At 34.9% G+C, this 13,877-nt stretch overlaps 1 protein-coding gene across 2 annotated transcripts in view; it reads left to right on the forward strand.

Annotated features, from left to right (window-relative positions):
* Window positions 1–2,054: 2,054 nt before the first annotated feature.
* The window catches only part of LOC140151558 (G-protein coupled receptor 54-like), a 191,755-nt gene continuing 179,932 nt past the window's right edge, over window positions 2,055–13,877 (forward strand). For both annotated transcript variants that reach the window (XM_072173945.1, XM_072173944.1), the window contains exon 1: window positions 2,055–2,391. The gene's annotated coding sequence lies outside the window, so the exon portion shown is untranslated. The remainder of the gene's footprint in view (window positions 2,392–13,877) is intronic.

The following is a 13,877-nucleotide window of genomic DNA, read 5'->3' on the forward strand; positions in this document are numbered from 1 at the left end:
ATTGATTGCGTACAGAGGCACTACAAACAATTTTTGATTAGAAAATATGCAGGCATGTGAAAATTGGGGATATGGCTATATTGGATTGGGAGAATAGTGATGGTAGATCTGCGCCGCTTAGATAAAATTAAAAGACCAAAACATCATTTGCCCTTCATTTGCCCTTCAATAGGACTTGATATGACAACATCCACGGCATTAACCTATTATCCTACCCAAATTACACTGACAGTGTATTTTTATCCTGTTTTCATTTAAGTGAAAGGCCTTTCCCATAAATCAAAGTAAGTTACCTGGTAGAACTAACAACACAAAGGCACAAAGGACAATCACTATGTTGTCTGTTGTGTACTACATGGGTTAAAAAGAAGGTCAGGGATGTGTTCAAAAATGATCAATACCAGTGGCGTACCGTGGCTGCCCCTTCCCGGGGGGGCTGAAGAAAAGCCAATTTTGCCGCCCCTTCCTCAACAGCCCGAAAAGGTTTTATAGGCGCTACCGCCCCAAAATCAACACATTTTGATGTATAGTACAATTTTTTCACATTTTCCGCCCTTTTTTCTTTACTAATTCTTTTTGCCGCCCCTTCTTCTTCCCGCCGCCCCTTCGATTTTGGCCGCCCCCTGCTTTGACCCCGGGGGGCTGGCGCCCCCAAAGCCCCCCCAAATACGCGCATGAATACAAAGTGGAAATGTTAGTCAACTTGCTTCAACATTAAAATTTCTTGGATCTTTCACGAATTCTGTGATGATTTAACTATTCACTATGTTTTGTCATTTGAACATTATTGCATGTGAGATGGGACATTCCCTTCACGCAATCCAGAAGGACGAGATCATTCTAGGAATACAATAACAACATCAATCAAGTCTATTTGATTGGTGGATCTTCAGATATCAGAATCTTAGTAAATGCCATCATACGGAAAACCCACGGGTATTTGTATACTGAATGTACGAATGTGCTTGAATCTTAGAACAGATTTCCCAAATGGGGATTCATTATAAAATTGAATGACAGCAGCAATTCTGGGCAGAATGTACCAAACGTTTTATTGCGTGTATATAATTGCAGCTAGGTGCTCTCAAGAAGAGAGAGCGCTTGGGCAGATAAATGTGCTACGTAGCCAAAGTGCTACTAAATCGCTCAAAGGAAATTGAGATTATGGATTACGTCAAAGTGCACATTTTCCCAAAAAAGGTGATTTATATTGGTCTTCTTTCGTCATGTCAGTGATGTTGAAGTCCGACATGTCTATCAATGTAACTGCAACATAGCGTAAACTGTTCCCAGAAGAAATGAGTGTTTGGTGCAAGTAACACCGTGTACGTGTACGTGTACGCAAAGGATGTGCCAGTTGTCTCCAAATCTACCATGGACTACTTGATTTCATAGGCCATGGATAATACTTCAGAGAGTCGTCTGCAACTCCAAGAGTAAACAACAATAAGACCAAGACAGCCGGATAAGTAGAATATCTGACGAATTTAGTGATTTTCTAGACTTGTGATCATGGTGATTTATGTAACAGCATAGTTCAACCATACCGTATTTTTAAATAAATAATTCATTTGTATTGTAATTTATATACCAGTGTGTATATATAGTTGTGTATCTTTGCGTGAACTCGAAAGAGTGTTTTCAACCTTCAGGCTTTCTGGATGGAAATAGACGTACGTAAGCAAATACCTACCAGAAGTCTCTAGTCTCTAGAAGTACGTACAAATTACACTATACAGACCATTTACATCTTAGACTGATTTTCAATAGCAAATAAAATATCAAAACACTAAAAATTGATTTCGAGCGAATCAGACATTAAAATCCGCTCATAAATACCCGATAATAATATTATTAACGGTCTGTAAAATTCAGGCAGGCAGGTTTAATAGTAATTAAGACGCCTCGTTACTAACGTCTCACGATATAAGGCATTTTTTACAAGACACACTCACTTTCATCTCTCCGTGACTTTGATACAAAAAGGCGTGGTCGTACATGTGAGTGACAGGCGATGAGAAAGAAGCTTGTTTCATTACATTCGCACTCTCAGTAACTCGGTTGTGCTATCTTCTGTGTCCGCCGCGCTATTCTACGTCTACGGTTAGTGAATATACCACACTCGTAACTAATATACGTTTACAAGATTCAAACAGTATTTTATACCTACAGCACGGGTGGAACCTTTTTACGACGGGCATCGCTATCTGTGTGGCATGTTAAGTTTTCATCGGAGTACTCGAATGGACTTTTTGTAAATCATCGTTCGAAGCTTTCTAGTCGACCCGCTTGTCTGCATTTGACACAGTGTTTATTTACTTGGAGACGGAAAAAGATCTGAAATCACGCTATTTGAGTTTTCAAGTGTTTCCTGATATCCACTTTACAAAGGTAAGAAAACACGTTGGAAATAAATAAATTTTGATTCTCATCGAGAAGCTAAATTTTGATTCAAAAATTATTTTAAATTGCTGTTGTCCAAAATGTTATTGAGACTACTGTTGTTGAAAATTGATCACCTTATGTCTTATTTTACTAATCACTCGGAAATAAAAAACAAAAAAGTTCAACTGAGCCACATGGCTTAATTACAAATCGTGATATGTTAACAAGCGCTGAAGCATTCAATCAGAAAGTTTTTGTTAATGATGTTCACGAACAACATATTTCTCAAACATGATGTATCAATCAATTGCAAGACTAATAGTGCTATTATTTCAGTCAACAAAACATTCCCTGTGGCTATTACTTCATACTACATGAGCCATTAGTATGTTGACAAAATGTAATGTTTTAATGTGGCGCGTTTTTTTGTACAATATAAAGTGTAACGTGATCTTGAACGCATTTCGTAATACGTCTTAAAACGGGGCTTGATCTCCATATTGTTTTAAATTTGGTAATGGTTGGCATCTGAAAGCCATATCACATTAAACGGCAATAATTTTAAAACCATTAGGTAATCCAATTTGCTCTGCTTGATAAGTTGAAATTTTAAAAGTATTAGCATCCATATCAAAACATTGTAAATGTATTTTGCCGCATAGAGGCAATATCTCTCATAATATAGCGACTTTTAGCGCAAGTTCCTTTCATGTGTGTAACATGTGAATGGCTTGCTAAGTGTACATTAAACTGGATATTATTGGAAGTAAAGCAAACATAGCAAAACTAATTAGTTCCTGCGGGCATTTTTAAAAAACGCTTTCAACACTATCAAACTTTCTTTTTTGATTTTTTTATATCTCCATAATTAAAACGTGATTTATACCAATTAGTGAGATGACATTTTTTCAACAGAACAAAAACACCTTTCGAAAATGAAACATAAAATTGATAAATTATATAATAATTTATAATTGTTGCTCAATGGCATTAAAGTTTAATTAACACACTGGATTATTCTGTTAACATTAAGTATGGTGACTGACATAATTGAAAATACAGCTTTTAAGGCGACGTGCTTCAAGTTGAAAGAGCTGGGTTTTTTTTTCAGTATTATCGGATTTATATTATTATAGTTTCACTACTAAATGCGTGATTAAACTCAGTGTCATTGAAAACTGCGAACTGAGTTTAGTTTGTCAAAAAATCACAAAACCACAAGGAATTGGCAAGATTTTGAGGCAGGTGGAAAAAACATGGTTGGTTTTAACCGAGTTTTTCCCCTTTGGCAAAAACATCTTGTTGTCAGATTTGTCGACAAAAACAGCAAATACTAAATGAATGTTTAACTTTTTCATATCAAAACAAACTTATAATTAAACACATTTAGAAATAAAGACATGGATTTACATTGTTCACCAGAGATGTGAATCATATCAAATTGTTTATATGAGTTGGTGAAGGCATAAATAATATGTTGAATGATTCATTATAAGTTGTTCTCTACTGTTGGCGAACTCTCTGCGTTATTTCATCAGGTTTAAATGACTATATACCAGTTTTATCTAGTTTTTGCCAGTTTGGCAGGTTTAAACCGGAAAAATAGGGGATAAAACCGAGCCGTGAAAACCACTTTATTAACTACGTATATTTACCTTGAAAATAATTCAAATTAAACTCGAGAAAATATTTTGTCCCTTATTAAAAAAAAAAACACAATTTTCATACGTTTATTACTTTTTATTCAAGCAATTGCTGCCTTTGCTGTATTTAGAGTCATACAAAAGAAACCCCACATCATGGTTATATACGTACGTTTCGCCCTTGCTTTGAAACGCAATTTAAAATTGAAATTATGATAAATAGAACCTTCAAACAGGTTGAGGTAATAACATAATTCATGGGTAATATCACGAAACCATAGACGTTACCATGTAACAGTTCACAAAGCAATATCAAATTTAATTGAAGATTGACATAATTAAAATTGGAACTGTGGTGGATAATTATTTATATGGTATGTGTGGTTAGATGTGTAGATGGGCTAAGCAGGTTAATCATTTGGAAGAAATTAATGAATCCCTTATTTTTCAATTTCGATGATTGTCATCATTTTATTTTGTTTGGGAGACTATTTGGAAATCGTGCCCCAAAGGGGCTAGCTTATAGCTCTAAACTGGAAGATTTTAAGTAATATTTATCCAACAAATATTCTTTTAGCAACTAGTAGTAAGAGTGAAATATTAGTATATGTAATGTTGTAGACTATTTGGAATACTTCATTAACCATGTTAACTGAAAAACTATTGCAAAATTATGGGTTGAAATAACCACAGTAATTTTAAAGCAAAAAAAAAAAAAACATCAATCTTTCTGTAACAGACATCTCGCTTGGTGTTTATAAAGAAAGTGAGAACCAGTTTATTAACAAACTTCTTATAATTGGTAAGCTATGTATCAGTAAATATAAATATGGAAAGTATCCTAATCTGTTGGTTTTATTTCAAAAGATTGCATTTAAGAAAGTTGGCGTAAAAAGTTATACATAGATTGCATTTAATGGTGATACTGTATAAATTGTAAGGGGAGATGGAAGGGTAATAATATTTTATGAAAGACAAAAACCTTGATGATAATCACTCTAAACCTTTAGAGTGGTCAAAGCATCGATTATAGCGTACTGATATTATAAACGTTTTGGTTTTGGAAGATTGGTTCAGTTTGAGTTGTTGTGCTGGAAATGCAGTTAATGTAGTGTGGGTGTTCCCATGTATTATTTTGCTGAAGCGTGTGGGAGTTTTAGTTTTTGTAGACATTCTGCGTTTGGTAAAAACTAATTAGTATACACATTGTTGCACCATTCTGCACCATGAACTACCTTCATCATACGATTGCTGTGGCTGTGTCTTCTATAATCGATCAACTACCGCACCGCATACCAATCAGTTATAAAGAAACGTATCCATTCTTTCACAACTTGTTTTTCTAAGTAATTGAATTAGTATGGCAAGCAAACAGAAATATTACTATATCGTATAAAATTTTAAAACGCATTTTTAAAAACCGATAATCACATATGTGGTGTATGGGTGTGTGTATAAAATTATCTGACTTGGTGTTTGATATTAGATTAAGCAAGTTTAGTAATATATTGTTTTCCTCTGAAATGTCACAACCAAATCAGCCATCTACATTCTAACGTAGCTGCGAAATACACACTTAACTAAATGAAACCCTATTTATTTCTTTTCAATTTATATTTTTAGAACATTTCTATTTATGTCATATCATTCACCTGTTCTAAGACACCTTAATTGTATACGAGAATACTTAGCAATTGACTTATATGTCATTTCATCTCCCTCTTTGGTGAATTACAAGAGGTCCCATGAAAGCAATCCAATATTAATGTTACCAGGTTGTATGCTACTAATTGTGAGGAAGGCGATAGGGGTTTAAATGAAACTGTAACTTGAACCATTTATACACATTACTAACCAATGTGAGCTGCCGACCAGCACGTAGGTATCTAAAGCTAAACTATAGGAAGTCACAGGTAAATGTAACTACATTGATACATATCAAGTTCCCTTTACTTGAAAAAGGAAAACCTTCAAGGATGCTCGAGCTATGCAAGTGTTTCACAAAAGAGCTACAATATTTTGAACTTGAATAATAATTTTTACTTCCACATTTGCTTGATTATATGTTTAAAGCACTATGACAATATAGCTTGATTTCATTCACTGTTCAAATACTAGTTTTAAAAACAAATATAGCAAGATAATTTCAGACAATTCCAAACAACTCCACAAGATTTAAGAGATTTAGATTAATTTAAAAATTAGTATTCAAATGGTTAATGGAAAACAAATTAACCTAAATTTGATGAAGACTTAACAAGTTGTAGTAATACATGGCAAAGCTATCAGTTCAACAGCATATTACTTTGTGAATTGCTTTAAATTCATCCAAAATGTCACAACCGAAGCAGCCATCTAAATCCCAAAGGAAGCACAAAACACACACTTAACTAAATTAAACCAGATTTATTTTTTTAGTTCATTTGTATGTCATATCATGCATTTGTTCTAAAAAACTTTATTGTATACAAGAACACGTAGCAATTGATTATGTTATTTCATCCCCACTTTAGATAAATTACAAGAAGTCCCATGGAAGTAATCCATACCAATATTAATATTATACTACTAATTGTGTAGAAGGAGATAGGGGGGTTTAAATCAATGTGTAACTTGAACTATATACACATTATGAAGCTATCAACCAACACGTAGGGATCTAGAGCTAAACCAAAGGAGTGCTTGGTAATATAGTGAGCATAGTTTTACATATCAGGTTCTCTTTACTTGAAATAGAAACCCTTCAAGGATACTGGAGTTAAAGAAGGGCTTCCTTGCGGTTGAGGTATAATGTGTTTGGTTGCGTTTTGGTTTTTAGGGTTTTTGTTTTCACTTTAATTTTTGTTTCATGCAAAAGAATGTAACCATTATGATAAATTAAATATGGTTACGATCTCATCGACTGCTCTCAGAGGCAGCCAGTGTCGAACTTCTTGGTCTCACCCTCAGCAGAATCTTAGAATCCTGTTATCACCAAGATGGCAAAGACAGCCGCCGCCGAGTGTACTGGTCTCATTCGTTTAGCTGCAGCCTACCCGGTGCCTGCTCAGAAAGCCATAATTTACAAGACAATGGTCAGATCAAAGGTGGAGTATTCTAGCATAGCATGGCATGAAGCAACTCTTGCGTCACTGTAAAAAGATAGATATAATCCAGAGGCGTGCCATTCATATCATAGATCTCCCTGGGGACGAACCCTCCTTCCGCCAAATTCAGCCTTTGGCCCACTGTAGAGCAGATAGTGACATTACTATTTACTATACAGGGTGTATCAAGTATATAGTTTGAAAAATGCCACTAGATTAGAAAATATGAGGTCTTAGGTCCAAATGTTAAAGTTGACAGCTGAATCAACATCCCCATAACTGTAAAATCACTGGCGTGTGATCATTAATAAGTGGCTATTTTTGGCGAGCCGAGTAAAAATGTAGTTGCTCGAATTCTATTTAAGTCAAAGCAACGTGAAAATCAAATGTTTAACCATTTTCTTTACAGTAATTGACAGTCTTACTGCGTGTTTACACTGAGCACTCTGTATTTTTACTCGGTATTACCCGGTAACCCACGATCCGATTCAGGCAACAACCACCACGTTTCTACAGGCGCTTAAAATAAGGGTTGCGGTGTGTACCGGAAGTACTGAAAGTATTTTCCTGACCCCAAGCTGCTTTTAAGGTCACGATGTGATACATGAAATCAACATAAAAGATGTTCAACACCCAGCAACCGTTAACCGTTGTGTTTCCACTGGCAGAAATAACGGGTGTCACACCACATCGTCTACCTCATGAGGTGGATCACGGTTGCCGGGTGTCCACACCGCATCACTCTGAACCGATCTGTTTCCACTGGGCACATTAACCGGTAACACTCTAAACTAAACCACATTACCCGCCAACCGTTCCCCAGTAGAAACACGCAGTTAGTCTTCCACGTGGCCACCTGTGCATGGCCACCATTCCTCTCTGCAGATATCAGCTCACCTCAACATGCCATTCCTACCACGTATTTTGAGAAACATCCTGCCTGTGGATATCAACTTGTGCAATTGTGTGTCTCTGGAGTTCACCAAGGAGGACTTGTGAAAACCTTTGATTTCAGATAGCCCCACGAGAAGTCATCCAAAAGTCTAAGATCAGGAGATCTTAGGAGCCATTACACTTGGTGCTTCAAAGCAATCATCATACGATTGGCAAACAATTCTGCAAGGCTTTCTGTCAGTTACTAGTATTTTAATTGAGTCCTTATTGGTGGTCACATGCGAGTGATTTTGCAGTTGTGGGAGGACAAGATGTTGATTCAGCCATCAACCAAATTATTTTGACCAAATACCTCATACTTTTTAAACTAGTGTCATTTTTCAAACTGTATACTTTATTTTGATACACCATGTATAGTAATGCTCCGGAGCTATTGTGCCAACTACGTCCAGACCAGCTCTAGACTGACCCTCTTCGCCGCTTCGTTATATCTCACGACCTTGCAGTTCAAATTCCAAGACATAATCTTGTTTACGAACGAAAAAAAAAGTGAAAGTAGGTTTAGATACATCAATAATTTTCTTTCTGTTTTTATTTAATTAAAACAACAACACGTACATGTCATATGTCTGCAGAATAAACTGCATTTTTATGTCCTGTTCTTGTATAATATTATTACGTCAGTGATTATGTGGGGAATTATAACATGATTACGTTGGAGCGTCTTCCAATTTATAATTGCTTATACAGATCCCATTACGCCTGGGAGACAGATTTGACAACATTAACCGTCATAACCAGCACCAGACCTTTTAAGTACTTTATGTTTTACAGTTAAATAGATATCAGCTCAGTCTCATAATTCCCAATTTGGCCACCCTGTACTGAGATTTGGGGAAGCTTTCATGCCACCTTTGGATTAAAAAATTTCTTGGGACTATGGGGAAGAAAATGTCAAGCCATCATAGACTTGCCCAAAATTTCGCCTCCTGATAAAAATCGCCAGACACGAAAGGCGTTATTGTAAATCCTGTATTTGTAAATGTCAATTACTTACAACAACCTTTAAACGATATTGTATAAATAAGTCTTAAGTCATACACACTTGGTTGATATCCTTTAGCTTTAACTTTAATCTAATATCATCGTAAGCAACGATGGGAAGATCAACGAGATATGCTGGAATAAGGATGTTTGTCAGGTATATAAGGCCATACATTAGACAGATAAGCATCTCATCACAGGCTATTTAAAAGATGTGCATTGCGCTCACCTAAAGTTCATTTAATGTATAAATAAAATGGAACATTTGCATTTGATGCTTTGGAAAGAAGTAGTACAACTACCACTGCCAATGCCAGCAATCAGTACACTGTAAAAAAAGGTTGAGGAATTGTTGGGTCAAATATGAACAAAAGGGGTAATAAATATTTATATAATATTGAATGGCTTTAAATGTGATACAAGAATATTTTTCTATCGAGTGCAATAATTATATTCTTGTATCACACGAAAATAAGCCATTCAATATTATTATTATTATTTATATCTGGCTTTCTCTCTGAGATAAAATGAACATTTAAGCTTACCTAGCCACCGGGCCTAACCTATGCGTATTGTAATTAATGTAAGCTTACCTTTTGACCTTCTTGTTTTTTGCTCTTTCCTTCCCCAAAGACAAATTCGGAAAATATACAGGTTTATTTGTAGATGTGGAATATATTTCCTAGGTTATGGCATACAATATTAAAAACAATATTGTATTGCATCCGGGTATTTTGCAAAAAACTATACAATATCTAGTTTTGTTGTATCGCTCAAAAGCCTGATATAAATAATAATATCAAATATTTTACCCAACGGTTGATTAATTTATTGTTGAACCAAATTTGGTGGCGAACTTACCCATCATTTTATTGCAATGATGAATTTAAATACAAGTGCATTAAAAACATGTTTGGTCAGAAATTTACAAATTAACGTTTACTAACTTGCAAAAGCAATCTTTGATAAACACAAAGTCAAATTTTAATAAATGAAAATACGTCATTCATAATCATAGTATGCCTATCTCCAAATGTATTTACTCAAACTACTGTATGATTTAATTTAATTATCTAACTTCATGTTGCATATGATGAAATGCATTGAATAAGAAACCAATTACATTACTATTTTTAATATCATTGCCTTGGAAAGTATATTTTTTCATTTACTTCTGTACGACATTCAATTTTAAAAATCCAAACAACTGCTTTGTAATGAAAACAGTAAGTATACAAGAGTACGGATTCATGTATCAAAGAGACGAAGATATGCCAGTCAAATCAGTCTCTTTTTTATATCGAGCATATCTAGGCATTCACAGCTGAAATCTAGGAGATAACGCTGACGAATCTTCGGCCAGGCACAAGTGACATGGTGAACGAAGGTGGTCGCCATAGATAGCTGGACGGGGCAATTTTGACAGTCAAGTGTAGCCAACAATCGGGCTTGTTACTCTGATCGGAACCGACTGTAACGAGGTCTTTTATCATGGGTCATCTGCTGGAGAGCGGATAAGATTTTTTTTTGGTCCTGTAGGGAATTGATCCGGGACCTCTTGGACCAAAGGCAAAGACCTTAACCAGTGTGCCACGCTGCTCCCCGTGTTCAAAACAATCTCAAAAGTGTTTTATTATTATTATTATTGCGCACAGTGATGGCATTTTGGCGATGCAAATGCATCACCAGTCACTCTGTTTAGGATAAATAAATTTGGTAAGTTATCGCTTTCATTCAGATATCTTGAATGAAATGGACTGACTTCCAAGCATTTGTTTGTCCATTTTGTCAACCACGCGAGAAGCACATATCATTTAAAGACGCTGTGAATTTAACAAATGCCTTGTAGTCCGTTAACCCAGCCTAGAGCATGTACATATAGAGAGGCGAGTTCTAGTACTATCACTTGTCTAAATGCTTTACACGTATATCATTGCATGACAGCTAGAAATTGAACTTTGAATGGATATCGTCAAAAGTGTTGATTATATAATAGTCTTTTTATTCAATCTTCTAAGAATATTTAGTACACCATTATAAAATTAAAAGGCATGATGTATCATAAAATATTTCAAAAAGTTTATTTCATATTTACACACGGCCAGCAGAGTTTTTATTTTTTTTCATTAATTTGTTTTTAATCTAAAATAAATGTATGTTATTGTTTGACCACCGAAAAAAATTTAGCGTAAGAACTTTTCTCATGAAATGATTCAACCAGTTTAAATAAACCTACTGTTACGTCAAGAACAGTATGTGGTGAGATCAAGCAAAATCAGTTGGAAGTCGGAAATATTGATTATGAGATATAGCCTATATTGTTTTGGAAACTCTTTAACTGCTTACATCTTTGGAACTGGCTGTCCAAATTCAATGAGGTTTTCTGCACAATTTAGCTTTGCAAATGCTGTTTACAATCAATTGTTTACATCAATTGGATAATCAATTATTGGTGAAAGTAAAAGACAGCTCAACCATGTGAAGACTTTACTCCTTAAAGAAAGTATATTGCCTGCCATGCCAATTGACATTTTCACAAGTCATGTGGACCAAACATGCCCGGCAATTTTTAGCCCAAGAGGAATTTAGCAGTGTCAAACCCTTGGTATTTTTGTCTATACTGTCACAGGGGAAATCAGTGCTAAGCTTTACTAATTCAAATGTATACCAACCTTATTCATCAAAATGCTTTGAGCATGTTTTAAACATATTAATTGAGTAGGGTAAAGTACACTGATCAATATGCCTTTTGTTTGGAGCAAATCGGACATACGGTTTCCATAATACATCAATTTACATGTTCTTTGTATCCTATTGTTTTTGTCAATAATCAATATAGTTAATGAGCTAAAATGACTGAAAGGCTCATTAATATGTAATTTTTGCCAATATGTTGCTAAAAATCAATGCATAAATGTTCAGGGTACTTTTATTTTGCATACTTTTGCCCTGAAACTTGGTCAAAGTGTTTCTAAAGGGGTAATAAATATTCCACTGAAAATATTATCAAATAATTTACCCAACAGTTGATTAATTTATTGTTGAACCAAATTTGGTGGCGAACTTACCCATCATTTTATTGCAATGATGAATTTAAATACAAGTGCATTAAAAACATGTTTGGTCAGAAATTTACAAATTAACGTTTACTAACTTGCAAAAGCAATCTTTGATAAACACAAAGTCAAATTTTAATAAATGAAAATACGTCATTCATAATCATAGTATGCCTATCTCCAAATGTATTTACTCAAACTACTGTATGATTTAATTTAATTATCTAACTTCATGTTGCATATGATGAAATGCATTGAATAAGAAACCAATTACATTACTATTTTTAATATCATTGCCTTGGAAAGTATATTTTTTTCATTTACTTCTGTACGACATTCAATTTTTAAAATCCAAACAACTGCTTTGTAATGAAAACAGTAAGTATACAAGAGTACGGATTCATGTATCAAAGAGACGAAGATATGCCAGTCAAATCAGTCTCTTTTTATATCGAGCATATCTAGGCATTCACAGCTGAAATCTAGGAGATAACGCTGACGAATCTTCGGCCAGGCACAAGTGACATGGTGAACGAAGGTGGTCGCCATAGATAGCTGGACGGGGCAATTTTGACAGTCAAGTGTAGCCAACAATCGGGCTTGTTACTCTGATCGGAACCGACTGTAACGAGGTCTTTTATCATGGGTCATCTGCTGGAGAGCGGATAAGATTTTTTTTTTTGGTCCTGTAGGGAATTGATCCCGGGACCTCTTGGACCAAAGGCAAAGACCTTAACCAGTGTGCCACGCTGCTCCCCTTGTTCAAAACAATCTCAAAAGTGTTTTATTATTATTATTATTGCGCACAGTGATGGCATTTTGGCGATGCAAATGCATCACCAGTCACTCTGTTTAGGATAAATAAATTTGGTAAGTTATCGCTTTCATTCAGATATCTTGAATGAAATGGACTGACTTCCAAGCATTTGTTTGTCCATTTTGTCAACCACGCGAGAAGCACATATCATTTAAAGACGCTGTGAATTTAACAAATGCCTTGTAGTCCGTTAACCCAGCCTAGAGCATGTACATATAGAGAGGCGAGTTCTAGTACTATCACTTGTCTAAATGCTTTACACGTATATCATTGCATGACAGCTAGAAATTGAACTTTGAATGGATATCGTCAAAAGTGTTGATTATATAATAGTCTTTTATTCAATCTTCTAAGAATATTTAGTACACCATTATAAAATTAAAAGGCATGATGTATCATAAAATATTTCAAAAAGTTTATTTCATATTTACACACGGCCAGCAGAGTTTTTATTTTTTTCATTAATTTGTTTTAATCTAAAATAAATGTATGTTATTGTTTGACCACCGAAAAAAATTTAGCGTAAGAACTTTTCTCATGAAATGATTCAACCAGTTTAAATAAACCTACTGTTACGTCAAGAACAGTATGTGGTGAGATCAAGCAAAATCAGTTGGAAGTCGGAAATATTGATTATGAGATATAGCCTATATTGTTTTGGAAACTCTTTAACTGCTTACATCTTTGGAACTGGCTGTCCAAATTCAATGGGGTTTTCTGCACAATTTAGCTTTGCAAATGCTGTTTACAATCAATTGTTTACATCAATTGGATAATCAATTATTGGTGAAAGTAAAAGACAGCTCAACCATGTGAAGACTTTACTCCTTAAAGAAAGTATATTGCCTGCCATGCCAATTGACATTTTCACAAGTCATGTGGACCAAACATGCCCGGCAATTTTTAGCCCAAGAGGAATTTAGCAGTGTCAAACCCTTGGTATTTTTGTCTA

This window comes from Amphiura filiformis, chromosome 4 (assembly GCF_039555335.1).
Source record: "Amphiura filiformis chromosome 4, Afil_fr2py, whole genome shotgun sequence".
NCBI lineage: Eukaryota > Metazoa > Echinodermata > Ophiuroidea > Amphilepidida > Amphiuridae > Amphiura > Amphiura filiformis.